This window comes from Desmodus rotundus, chromosome 5, assembly GCF_022682495.2.
Source record: "Desmodus rotundus isolate HL8 chromosome 5, HLdesRot8A.1, whole genome shotgun sequence".
NCBI lineage: Eukaryota > Metazoa > Chordata > Mammalia > Chiroptera > Phyllostomidae > Desmodus > Desmodus rotundus.
The window spans coordinates 138,764,187-138,778,375 of NC_071391.1; the positions used below are offsets into that span (position 1 = coordinate 138,764,187).

The following is a 14,189-nucleotide window of genomic DNA, read 5'->3' on the forward strand; positions in this document are numbered from 1 at the left end:
GTGTTTTCTTATGGTGTGAGGTTCTTAGAGGGGTAGATCATTACAAGAAGTTGACTTTTGCAAAGTTTTCCAAGTACTTTTCGTTCCACCAGAGAAGTTACTAATTCGTACAGGTGAGAGTATTGGGGCAGCACCAGGATTGATGTGGCTGTTCTTGAGAGTTTCCAAGGAATGGGAGACACACCTGCTACAGTGATGCCCCTTGCCCTTTGCTGCTGCGCATCACTCCAGGGTCTGTCTAGGAGAGCTCCTCACCATATCTTCTTTATCCAAATAGTAAACTCCAATAGCTACCGACTGTTGAGAATTTACCAGCTATCAAGTGATTTACCTACATGAACTCACTTGATCCTTACCCGTGAAGGAAGGCAAAATGATTCTCATTTAATTTACCAGTGAGGAAGCCAAGGCTCTGGAGGGTTGATAATTGGCTCAAAGCTGCTAGCCAGTAAGCTGAGGGCTGAGATTCAAATACTTGTCTGTCTGATTCCTACTTATGGCTTTATTGGGGAGGTGGAGCAAACCTCGTTTACTTTATTTTTTGATCACTAGGAAAATATAGCTTTAAAGCAAACAAAAGTTACTGTTTCAAGTAATAAGGTAGTAGAAAGAGAACAAGATCCTAATCAGCATGATGCCAGTGCTGAGGAAGGAAGGCGGCATGGCCCAGAGGCCCCTGGCCTGGCAGAAAGTGATTTTGGTAAAGGGGGTGCTGCCCCTCCATTGTGCTGAGGGGACCATAACTTCCTTCTTTTCATTGTTGCCAGGGCATTTTCTCAGTGGTTTTGCAGTTTCAGGGGGCAAGGAAGCAGTGATGGATTTAGGCTTTCATTCCTTATGCTTGAGAAAAACAACAACAACAAAAGGCTTCCTAAATCCAATACTTTAAAACTCTTCTTAATTGCAAGAATCCATCTTTCAGTGTCCATTCCCAGACAGTGGTACGTATTGTAATCAAAATCCACTTTCCTTTTATGGGCAAAATGCCACTGCTCTTCCCATTTTATTGCAGAAGAGCAGAGGAAGACGGCCTCAGGGGCTGTCATGGCAGCTGGTGAGAGGGATGCTGTGCTTCCCAAGTGCAGTAAGACTCTCGCTCTCCTGTGTCACATGGGGTCCAGGCTGAAAGATGTGATGTGCAAAAGCCTCACTGGCATGCCCTGAACCTTTGCAGTTTTTGCTGGCCCCAGAGCTGGTGTTCTTGGTCACCCTGCTTTACACATCTGGAATGTTGCTAGCAGGGTTTTAGTCTTGTGGATTCTTATAAAGCTAAAATTAGTAGTTACTAGTATGATTTTAAAATTTAGTTTTAGCAAATGAAATTACTTATATAGCTAGATGAGTTGGAATGATCTATGTCAGTACAAAGATACAAGATAAAACATATTCCTTTTACTTAGAGATGACCTTTACCTGTGATTGTGGTAGTGATATTCAATATTGTCTCTTGGAGGATGTTTTCAAAACACTGTAAATTAAATCAGATTTTCCAAATGTGTAACAGAGTATTAGCAGTGACTTAGGCATTGTCATTGACAATAGTTTGAATGTGATAAATTTCTGAATTGCATAAAAAATATTCTTGCTGTTCCCACTCCTCCAAAAGAAAAAAGACATTAAAAAAAAAAACAATGAAAAACAAAAACCTTTGGGTTTGAAGTTAGACTTAGTTATTAAAACAAAATACCAACATCACAGTTAAAACTGGTCACTGGAGTTAGATCTCACTTCTAAGATACTATTCCTCCTCCCCCCCCCATCTTCCCAACACTCACAGTGTCCACAGGCCCACTCACACTCCTTTTCCGTGGTATTATTGGAAGTGAGGCACTGGATGTAAGGAAATTTTCCCAAGGTCCTGGGTAAAAGTAGCAAAAGAAGTTGAACTTATGCTCTGCTTTGGCACTCCACCTAAGATGAATGGCAGCATTTTGAGAAGAGACGGGAGTAAGAAGCACCAGAGCATATATCAATTTGAGAAGGCCTCCTTTACATTAAGGATCTTGTATAGTGGAGATGATTTCATAATCTCCAAAATGACCTTGTACAGAAACATAGTTTGTTAACTAACTCCATTAAAAAATAACCATGCATAGAACATGTTTGCCTGCTTGAAAAAAACTAGGACATTCATTTAGTAATTGTTAATTTTCATATGAATACGTGAAAAAATATTTAAGAAAAAGGGCTATAGCCCATTTCTTTGTTCTCTTTAACAAAATTTTTCTAAAGGATTACCTATATTTGCTGCCTCTAATTTCTCTCTTATTATCACTTGTTAAAACTTGCTCCAAACATGTGTTTTTCCCATGAACTGCTGTTTCCAAAGGCAGCAACAACCTACACTTTTCTAAATCCATCAGTCAGTTCTCAGTCCACAGCTTAGGTGTGTGTCAGTAACATTTGACACAGCTGATTACTCCCTTTTCTCTGAAAGTTTCCTTTCTTAGTTTCCTCTTCCTCACCGAGCATTCCTTCTCAGTCTCCTTTGTTGGTCTCTCCTCTTCTCCTTGATCTCAAGATCTTCAGGGGCCCCCAGGCTTACTCCTTGGCCTTCTTCTCTTCTTTTCTCACTTCCTTGGTGATCTCACCGAGTTTCATGCCTTTAAATATCACCTATAAGCTGCCTGAACTTAAGACCTTCATCCAACTCCCCACTTGATGCATCAAATTTGACAGGTCCAAACAGGAACCCCCATTCTTTCTTTTGATGTCTGCTGTACCCACAGTCTATGCTGCCTCAGGTGCTGGTGACTCTAATTATTGCAGGCCAAAAAGGATGACTTTAGAGTCATCCTTGAGTCTTCTCTCATTTTATTTCTTTTCTCACATCAAAATCTTTTTGGTTCCTCCTTCAAAATATATCTGGAATCCAACCACCTTTCAGCACCTCCACAGCTACTGGCCTGGTCTGAGCCACTGTCATCTCTTTCTTGGATTATCAGTGACTTCCTAACAAGTCTCCCAGCTTCTGCCCTTGCCCCTTGCTTCTACTATAAGTTAGTCTCAAGAATTTAGGCAGAGAGGTCATGTCACTCCTTTGCTCAGAACTACACAATGCTGTCCTATTTCACTCAGAGGAAATACAAGTCCCTACAAAGACCTACGCAACCCAGATGACCTCTCTGGCTTCACCTCATAACTTCACCTTTGTTCATCCTGCTCCAGCCATACTGGTCTCCTTGCTGTTCCTCATACACTCCAGACTTGCGTGTTCCTTTGGTTTGGAAGGCTTTCACTAGATAGCCACATGACCCATTCCCTCACCGTCTTTACATGGTCCCTCAATTCTCACCTTCTCAGTGGGGTTTACCTTGCCACCTATTTCAATTGAACTTGCCTCTCCACACCCAGCACTCCTGATTATCTAACCTGGTCTATTATTTCCTTTTCCCATAATACGTATCCCTTCTAATGTCTATTAGAATTACTTACTTATTGTGTTTATGGCTTATTTTCTGTTTTCCCACCTAGAATGTAATCTCTATAAGGACAGGAATCTCTGTATATTTTGTTCACTGATTTATTCTCAGCACCAGACCAGTGTCTGCTACAGGATAGGGAATTAATAAATATTTTTGAATGAGTGAAAGTTTAAATCTTCAGAGACAGGAATGACAGAAATGAGAAAAGTCTATAAAGATCATATCTGTGTTGATTTGGTGATTTTAGAAGGGATTTTTTATCTCTTTCTGATGATGAAAATGAGCATACAACTTTGTAAACTCACATAATTAGAAGCACTCACAATAGTGTGTTCACTTCAACTGCTGTTTTTAAAGAACTCAGTAAGCATCTCATTCTTCCATCCCTTCTTTTTGGTAAGCTTCCTTTTAAATACTCAGATAATTGGTACTTCTGCCCTGAAGGCATCAGAAAAGCATTTAGCTAAAGGGTGGAATTTACCAGGCTTTGCGGTCAAAGCAGCTCCTCAGTATTTTTTCTGTACTGCCTTTAAAGAGTAATACTTATAGCCCCTGTCTGGATGGTACTCAGAGTATTCATAGCCCTGTGAAGGGCCTTGAATTTATGTGACCTATTTTCTCAGCCAAAAGTGGGTAGGGTTCTGATAGCAAGTTGGTTTGTGGGTAAAACTGTTGACATTGTTGGTCCAAGTCTGATGACTACATAGCTGTTACATGTTCATGTTAATACTTCCTTTTTTGAGACATTTCAAGAAGTACTTTTCTTGGTAGTGTGAGTTAGAACATGTGCTAATGACAAAATTTCTAAGGCTGATCAACAGTGTTTTCTGATAAGCTTAATCACGGCATCACGAGTGCTTAATAAATGACAACACGGTTGGTATAGAGGTTAAAAAAGGATCATTCACCTCACTCTTTCTCAATGGCAGCCCTAAACCAGTATAAGCTATTTTATCTTCCAGTTTCCACCCATGCCCTTTACCCTACTCCAGGGAGACCTTCAGTGGATTTGCTATATATAATAGCTGTGTTATGCATGTGATAGAATCAGTTGTTATGATTAAATAATTGATTTATGTTTTTAAAAAAACAACTGTTACTTGTAATGACAATTCTATTACTTAAAGTAACTTTGTTTGAATAGATCAAAATTTATCACTCCATTTTAAACGCCAGGGTTTGAAATTACTTTTGTATTTATTGATTAAAAGTATTAGGGGAATATGAATTTTAGACAATTTAAAAAACTACCCATAATTCTTTCTAACTGCTGTGATCATCTATACATATTCACTGTTAATAATTTCCTGTATACATACCATTATTCCTATAACTGAAAGGAATACCGCTGTCACTGGGTGGTAGTGGGAACCCTTTGGGATGAGGACCCTCACTGATCACTCCGTGTATACTCATAGTTCAGCATAGGACCAAGTACAGACAGGTGCTTGAAAAATCATTGCCAAAATAATAAATTAATAAGTGGATTTGCAGAGGATCTAAAACACTAGATTAATTATTTTGTTGGTTCACAGGGAGAGGCCAAAGTCCCCACACTTGGCAAACATTAGCTGTTCCGTGACTTCCTCTTTTGCCCAGACCTCTAAGAGCAGCATAAGGAGGATGGGACAGTCCAATGCTGACACGGTTACTCTTCGACTTGCTTGAAAGCAAAAGCACTAATTCCTTTTATTTCTTCACTCTTTGTCTGCAGATTACCTGGGACTAGACGGGCCTTAAATGTCTGAGACTAACTGAGTGCTAATAAACGGGATGCTGATCCTAAAATAAAATGGCAAATCGGGTTTGGAGTTGGATGTAAAAGCCTCAGAGACACAGGTTTGTTGCTAATTTAGATTACAAATGTCATAAAAAAAGAAACCAAAAAGGTTAGCTAACTTCTAAATTAAACACTCTGCCTTAGAATAATTACCATGTTACAGCATCTGTGCTCTCTGGTAGAATTTGAATAACACTTCATTGTTCAGAATAATGTTCTGTTTGTCACCAAATAGTACTTGAATACAAGGTCTGTACTCCTGGATTGCAGGAAGGGTGTTGCTCTGAACAATGACACACCCTCTGCAGCAAGGCTCAATTTTGCGGGAACTTTTCAGGTACTAAGAATCCCTTGCTCTGCGCCCCCATGCATTCATAGGCTAGAGACCTGAGCTTTGTTATTTTTTCTAAATCAAAATGGATTGAGTCAGTCTCATGTAGTCACCATTAAGGACAGATCATGGTAGTGTGGAGAGTACTATTTGAATCTTCTTTCCATAGGAAACTGGCCATGAAAAGATAGGCCTATCAATCGTAATTTGAAAGGGAAGTTACAAATCCTTTCGATGAACACTTTACAAGCTATCATTGCAGCAAGTAGAACTGGGAACACTTTTTTCATTGAGCAAATACACCTGGTCACTTTGGACATTTCCATTTTGATAGGTTAGCTAGTGGGAGAAGGTTCCTAGGCTTAACTAATAGCTTTTCAGCATTTCATGTTTCCCAGTCTAAGTCTGAATTTAAGGAATGATATTCTGTCTCCTTTTATATCACAACAACTATAGAATTCCACAGAATTTTGTCTAAAATGACATGAACTTGTCATAGTCTGGGAGACTGTTCTTCATTAGGACACAGCATAGCCTTTATTTGAAGGCCATACACATATAACAAACAATGGCTGTCTTCTGTGTATTTTTCTGTTATTTTAATGCCTTTAAACTTTAATTATGGGAGTAGAGGACATGAGTTATATTATTCAACCCTTCTTTATGTTCCATAATGATGACTATTTTTTTTCTTTCTGAGTTTAAAAGAAACCTTTTAGCTTAAAATCTTATGTATTGTGAAATGATCACTATACAGAGACTGATGACTATTGTATTTGTCCCTTAAAATATGTTCTGTTTTCTTCCATAGCAATCAAACCCCTGGTTTTTAAGCCGGACATAGAAATATTCAGGAAAAATGAGGGACTGTTTCCCAGTTTCCTTTGCAAAGGACTAGGTGGACATGCTAGCAGGAGCTGTAGCAGATATGACAAGACAAGGGCAACATAGCAGATGAGTGGGTGGAAATGTCATACCAGCTTGCCTAACTTTGCAGCTTTATATGAAAGAAAGATAAACTATCTTGTTTAAATGACTGCTTTTCTGGGTCTGTGTTTCTCAAAAGGAAAAACATCTATTTAATCTTCTACGAAGAAACAAACATACTGTAGCAACACCTGTTGGCTCATCTGCCCAACACCCTTTTCCATCATTGACACTCTCTCTACACTCACATAGTTACAGTGAGAGTCTCCAGACTCTAGAACATAAGTTGTCCTTTGACTGAAAGATGATCTCCTGACCCAGCCTGGGCCAATCAAAATCTTTCCCCAGAAACTTGAAAATAAGATGGAGAAAAAGAGATTTGTCTCTTTGAACCATAAGACTGTAATAGCAAATATCTGAGCTATTGGCAGCTTTCTTTTCCACCATGTGTTAGGAGAAGTAGAAGAAAACAGGCTGCGATGAGAAAGGACAATGAATCAGAGCCAAAGAGAGAAGCAGAGACTTAGAGATGGAGGGCTGAGAACAATCTTAGATTTCCCCAAGTCCTTCATGCATGGTTGGCTCAGCACTGTTATTTACTGTTTCCCATCCACCCTCCACTGTCTTCTTTCTCAGCAATGCTGACGTTCTGGATCCACCCGTCCCCAGAGGGGTTGCAGATCTGTCTAAAATAATACGTGCATGCACTTCCCTGGCAACTGTATTGATCTAGTGATGGACACGCACCCTAAATTGCCCCAAACTGATTGAAAATTTACATTTCATGTCTAGAGGAGACATTACACTTTCTCCTGCTGGACATAAGCAAGGAAGCATATAGTCCCGATCGCTATTGTCAGCTCTCTTGCCACCATGAAGGCAACCACCCCGGGAGAAGGGGAATACTGAAGATGGCAGCAGGAAGAATTCTAAAAAGCCTGAGCCTTTGATGGCATTTGTGAACACTCTAGTATATTAGATTAAAAAATGACCTATTGTAGAAATCAGAGGTCACCAAACTTTTTCTAAAAGGGGCAGAGTAAATATTTTAAGAAGTAAAGTCTTGTCACAGCTAATCCATTGTGCTGTTGTAGTTCCAAAGCTGCCCTATGTGATACATATACATATGCATGGCTGTAAATGTACTCCAGTAAACAGGCTTTTGTTTTCCAACCATTGTTATAAGCCTGTTTAAGTCAGAATTTTCTGTTCCTTGTTGCTACAACTACCATACATGTTACATGGGTTCTAGTCCATTTATAAGGGCCACCTGCATCTTGCCCTTGGGGTCTATGAGGAACTCCAGTGTCCAGAGCTCATGGCCAGCATATTTCACCAAGTATACGACATGAACACTAACCAACCACAAAGGTGTCAGACAGTGCATTGGCCAAATACCCCTCTGCCAGTATCTCCCCAACAAGCCCTCTTTGTTACTTAAACAGGTCAGAGTTTATGTCTGTTATTTATCAACAACAGCATCCCCCCTGTACTTCGTAGATTTTCATTTTGGGTGCTTCTTTCATCATTTTACTCATTTTTTGGCCAAGATGCTGATCAGTGTTAGTATGTCATTTTCTTCTTTTTGATTCTCCACTTCTTTAGTCCAGTATTTCAGTGTCAAGATGTTATACTGACTTTTTAAAAAATTAGCCAGATGAAAACTTTCCCTAATAATGAGCTCCTTTTCAAATTCCTACAGGCCTTATGATCAATAATACACAGTCTACTTTGTGATGCATGAGGTGTGACTATAAAGTATCAAAAAGACTTTGAGCACATTTGCCACCGCTCAGAGCCATTTAGTGTATTTCATTAAATGCAGGTGCTATCACCCAATAATGGTTCAGTTTCTCAAAATGGCTTTTGGAATTCCTCCCATTTCCCCACTTTATCTTAATATCTGGCATTGACGGAGATCTATCACATTGTCACCAGGCTTGGCTCCAGATGAATTCCTTCCGTTTGCAAAAAAAATTGATCCATCTTAAATATTTGTGATCATTGAGCTTTTTCCTTTTCTCCTTCCTTTCTCACATTATTGTTGGACACCAAGTTATGCTTCATATGAACCTATCACTCTTTTAGGTTCTGGTGAGATGAAGTCCCTATTACCAATATGTTTGTAGTTGAAAAGGGGAAAAATAAGTAAATAAATAATAATAGAACCCAAATTTGTCCAGGCTTCCCCAGTCCACGAGCACAAATATGGTCCTCCTAGGAGAAACAGCCCAGATTTTGCAGGCTTTGTCCCACTTACATATGTAGAAACTTAGCCTCCTGCCAGGCTTTTCACATGGGCTCCCCCACTGACCACATGCTTTTTCATTTCAGCTCTGCTCCTGCTTTCAAGCCTCCGAATGCCAAGTGTCTATTTTTTTCCCAAAACTTTTATATAATGTTGAAGGAAAGCAATACTACTTGTTAGATCAGTTTAAAGCTTTTCATATTGTTTTTAAATAATCCTAGAAAAGAATTTAACAAGGGAAAAATCTCTGTAGTAGACAGCCTGACTGGCAGCCAGTGTGTTTAGAACAGTTTGGAGAAGAGAATTCTTATTGTTTTCCAGACTGACCTAATCCAAAAAGGAAAAATGCTAATTTAACCCAGTAAGCAACTAAAAGGCAGGAGGGAAATGTGCCAGGAGAGTGACTGAGACCACACTTCCTTCTTCAGCTTGGCCATTCTGCCCCACCCTCTTTCTGGGGTAGAATTTAAAAAGACCTAACTTTCTGTAGATGGTGCCTTGTTGTTATCACATAGCAAAAACAAGCTGCAAGAGGTCAGGAGCTTTATCCATTTTCTTTAGTGTCGTCTTCTTTGGGCCTAGTACAGTGCCAGACACTTGCTAGCAGCTCAACACATATGTTAACAATGAATGAATGAATGTCAAAATAGTGTTAGTCCTTCAATCCATATTTCCCTGCAGCCCAGCTGTCTTCCATGAGGAGAATGTCCCTAGCCTCACTGGGTGCTTCATTTTGTTTTCTGGGTCTGGGTACAGAGGTGTCTGGGCCACTTCTCTTTCCAAGTCCTTGGTGATCACAGCATTTTTCAAATTCTCTCCCACTTCTTTCTCTAAGAATTCAGGCATGGTCGTCGGGTCATTGCTTGGAAATAGACATCCTTGAACCCCAGCTATAACGTAGGCCCAAACTTAACTTCCTGACTTAATGATAATATAAAGTAAGAAAAGCTGTACTCGATACACATAGAGGGACGTAGCAAAGCAGTCAAAAAAAAAAAAGAAAAGAAAAGAAAAGAAAAGAAAAACCGTTGAGGATAGCAGGAAATCAGAGGAAGAGGGACAGCTCGTGCACAAAAGATGATGAATAAAACTTAGCCTGCTTTATATTTTTGCCTTTTACCAGCCTGAAAAATTTTGTCTTTGTAACTTAATTGTAGCCTCCTCCTCTTTGTTTTATAATTTCCTTTTTCCAAGTGCAATATAGGTGGTAGTTACATATTTGTTGACTGGTTGACAAAGAGAATTAAGATGTTAGTGGAGCCCCACTACTTTCCCCCTAATATTTGCTTTTCTATATTGATTGTTCTGTGGTCACTCTGGGCCATGAGATACTGGATGATGAAAACTCAATAAACCCTCATTTGTTCAAATCAATAACTAGCTGAGGACTACACAAAATGTGCCAACCATTGTGCTAGATGGAAAGCCACCAAAATTAATAAGGCGTACCTCTAAAAACGCATGCAGTGTAGCGGTACAAATAAAGCGTGTCCAACAACTACAGCGTAAGGTACAAAGAGTTCCATGATACACTAGGAGATCATATAACTTGCTATGAGAACACACAGGAAGAAAAGAGAACTCTAATTTGTGAGCTCTACGAAGGTTACACAGAGGAGCTTCATGAAGAGCAAGCAGGGCTTTAACCAGCTGAAATGAGTGGAGGAGCCATGGGCAGTGGGAACTCTGTGAAGAAATAGAGGTGAAATTCAATCCACAGAGGAACACAGATCGATGTTTCCAGTATTGTCTCTCATCCATTATCAGTCATGTGTCAGTCTCTTAAAACAGAACCAGTGGAAGAGCTGCTATGGCATGTTTTTTGAGTTTGCACTGAAGAAAAGCATTTCAGTGAACAATGCTGCTGGCAACACTTTAAAAGGATGATTAGAGTACCACGCTACGTGTGAATTAGTCTGTCCAATTCTGCGTGCACAGCAGATGGCTGTTAAACATTTGTTCCCTCCTTGGTATCATATGCCCTATAAATGCTAGAGTAGCTGAAATGGAGGAGAATTCTATCACGATAAAGGCATTTTCGCCTATAATTTGTTTATAATGCACTTTTGACTAACAGGCAAGCTCCCTTGCTCCCAGGGGCTGTGCTCCAAATGCACACACATTCCAGAAAGATTAGCCTTTCCCCTGTTGCTGCTAAGAGCCCTGAAAGCCATGGAAATCAATACATACAATAATTTATCACTGACAGATTAAAATTTTCTATTGATTTCTTCTGGAATGAAGATTTATGCCACCCAAAGAGCTTTATTCTTTTAATAGACAATTGGGCAATGAGTTGTAATTTTAAGTTTTGAAATGCTTTGGCAACAGTTTTTGTGGAACACACAGAAGAAAAATAACAAGAGGCCCTGGACAGTTTCAAACTCTTGCTGAGTGTACAGTAGTGGTTGCCCCTTGCCTGACTGTGCTGACTGAGTTTGGGGACTCTGAAGAAGGGGCTCTGTCCCTTGCTATGTTGCTAAGGACTGGTGTCACTTTGCAAGCACTGGAAGCCTGGTGGGCTGCTCGTCTTTCTTTTCTTTCTGGAAACAATTGTCTATTCAAAATGGAGTCTGAGACTATCTATCTCCAGAGTCTACCAAGTAGTTGGTATTTGGAGGGTCCATCTTTCAAGCAGGCTTTATACTAGTGCTTTTCAAACTTGAATGTGTACGTGAGTCTCCCAGGGGTCCCTTTATAATGCAGATTCTGACTCTGGGCTGACTCCGGAGACTCTATGGTTCCAACATAGTCCCAGGTGTTTTCTGGAGCAAAACTTTAAACTCATCCCTCTCCAAGGTAAGGAAGGACAGGTAGTGTAACAGGCAGCGTGCTGAGCACTTAGAGGCCACTTGATAACATAAAGCCCTAACCAAATGTCCCGCAAACATCAGGAACAGAACCCAAAGGGAGAACCTGAGCTCTTCACTGATCCTTATTTATGTATTTCTCTGAGGCAAGATGGGGATAATAGACAAAAAGAAAGAAAATAGATGGTTCATTTCTCTATCCACACATTTTAATCCTTTGCTCCATGCCAGGGAATATACATTGTAATAATAAAATGGATGGAGAAGTAGCTTATTTTGAAAAGGCAGGCATTGAAACCATTTCCCTCAACCCCTTTATTTTTGTTAGGTAACTTTTGCTCCAAGAGACCTTATAAGGAATCCAGCCGTTCAGCATTTCCCAGCAGAACAACATTATCTGCCATTGTTCTTTGTGTTCAAAGATACTTCTGGCAATGATGTTACTATTCCTGTGTGAGTCTGGCAGAAAGCCCTAAGATGTGACCTAATTTCCAAATAGCTTGTCCTTCTGGTGAGCTGTTATTAGTAAAACCCACTGTAGTTTATGACTCTACCGTACAGACTTCAAGAAAATAGGAGGGCAAAGGAGATTCCCACCTGGATTAGTTTGTGTGATTTAAATAATCTTTTTTGGAATAACAGTTTATGCCCATTATATGAAGAAATGATGCAGAAAACAACACACCATCTTTTCTTTTTGAGAGACGGGATCTTAAAAAGCCTGAAAGTGGAAGATCATTAGATAATTTGTTGTTAGCTCACGAAAGGAGCACCCTGGTATATTTATAGTCATGCTGCCTGGGGGAGAATGTTTACATATGGACCTGTTTTATCATCCTTCTCTCCTGAGTGGATCTTGAAAGTTAAATTATAACATTGCGTTATGCTTAAAAGGGAGGGATGCTTCATAGAAAAGGCATTTACTAAGCTCTTGAGGGACTGTTGCACACTGATCAGATGACAGATGGTGTTCAGCTTTCGCAATGTAGGAGTGCTAAAAGAATGTCGGGTCACAGTGAAGCCATGGAAAATCAAAGTGAAATATGCTGCAAGTTGTTCTAAGCCTGACATAAGAAGAGGAGGTACCAGGAAAATAATCCCAACCACCAAGAGAGGAAAAGCAACTGCAGTGAAAAATGACAGCGCTTCCGTTTGTGGAAAGCAGGTCTGCCCCTAATTTAGCTCCGGGATATTGGGTAGCCACCAGGGTCTCTGGGCCTTGCTCTACCAGTACAGCAGAGAAGAGGTGTTAAGTGATCTTTAAGGTCCCTCCCAGGTCTGTAACTTTAAGTGCTTAGTAGGTGGTAAAGGCACCATGAAATAAACACCTACATGTGCATTATCATCTAATCTCTAGTAGGATTTTTTTTTCCATCCCCTCTTTACAGAAGAGGAAACTAATGTTCAGAGAGATTCAGAGAAGAAACCAGGCCAACCTTACACAGCTAATAGGAGGAAGAGCTGGGATTCGAACCCAGGCAACTTAACTGCATAGCTAATGCTTTTTGCAGTGCATGCATTGCCTTTATTAAGAATTTTGTGGGTAAAGAATGAAAGAATATTTTATTTGTTACTTTCTTAGAAAACCAATGGGGGGTTACAGTGCAATATATGTTATTCACTTGTTTTTATAATTCTTGGCATATTGGAGTTTGATCCTGATGAAGGAAAATATTGTACGTGGTGTCATAATTTAATGTCCAAGAATTTAGAACATGAAATGGGCAGCACACACCTTCCTCCTACCTTACTCAGGTCACTTAGCTTCAGGTACTGAGAGTTTTACTTTCCAGGCCAGGCTGCTAAAAAGTAGCCACATCAGGGTAGACTTACGGCATCTAGGATTCATATTCCTGTCTCCTAAACTTGAGGTCTCGGGAGCTGGGAAACGCTGGGCTGCAGATAACAGCTTCCTCTTGTCTTCTTCCAACAGAATTTCCCACGCCCACACGACAGGGCTTCCTGGTTTGCCTGCTGACTTTCTTCCTGAGACTACAGTTCTGTATTAAATACCATCCTGCCTGAATGGGGCTATGGCACCCCGCCTCGCCCTTGGAGGCTGTATGGCAAAAGGCAGTGGTAGGGTGCCATCTTAATTATTCTTGCATATCTGCATCCCATTGGTATATACTCTTATTTACTTGTATTTTTTCTTTAAACTGACTCACTTTTAAAATGTCAATAACTTGTTTGAAACAGAAAACTTCAAGAAGTTTTATGTTTAGGTCTATGATTCATTTTGAGTTCATTCTTGTATATGGTAAGAGGTGTGGTATTTAATTTTGTACATATAGATGTCCAATTATTCTAGCATTATTATTAAAAATATTATCTTTTCTCCAACAGAATGTCTTTGCACCTTTGTCATTCTCCTTGGTAGTTAGACTGAGTTTTTTGTTCCTCTTAATTGCTAGTGGAGGAGCAAAATATGAGCTATCACCTACCTGTCTTCAACTACTACCCATTCCAGGAAGCTCCTGCTGCCAATCCAACAGCTTGGACTATTAGTTTGCTGTATCTTCGGACATTGTAATTTAGTCTCTTACTGACCTCTCTTTGATTACTTCTGCTTAATCATAAAATATCCCCTTTTCTTAAGGGTTTACTAAGTGTCCCAGCCCTATTTCTGCCAACCCCTCAAATTCTCTCTTTTTATACTAGCTTGTTC

General features: G+C 39.9%; 1 long non-coding RNA gene across 2 annotated transcripts in view; it reads left to right on the forward strand.

The window, feature by feature from the left end:
- Nucleotides 1–14,189, forward strand: part of LOC123478935 (uncharacterized) — a 103,024-nt gene that overhangs the window by 62,310 nt on the left and 26,525 nt on the right. For both annotated transcript variants that reach the window (XR_006654358.2, XR_006654357.2), the window contains one exon: nucleotides 5,140–5,264. This is a non-coding gene — a long non-coding RNA (uncharacterized lncRNA). The remainder of the gene's footprint in view (nucleotides 1–5,139; nucleotides 5,265–14,189) is intronic.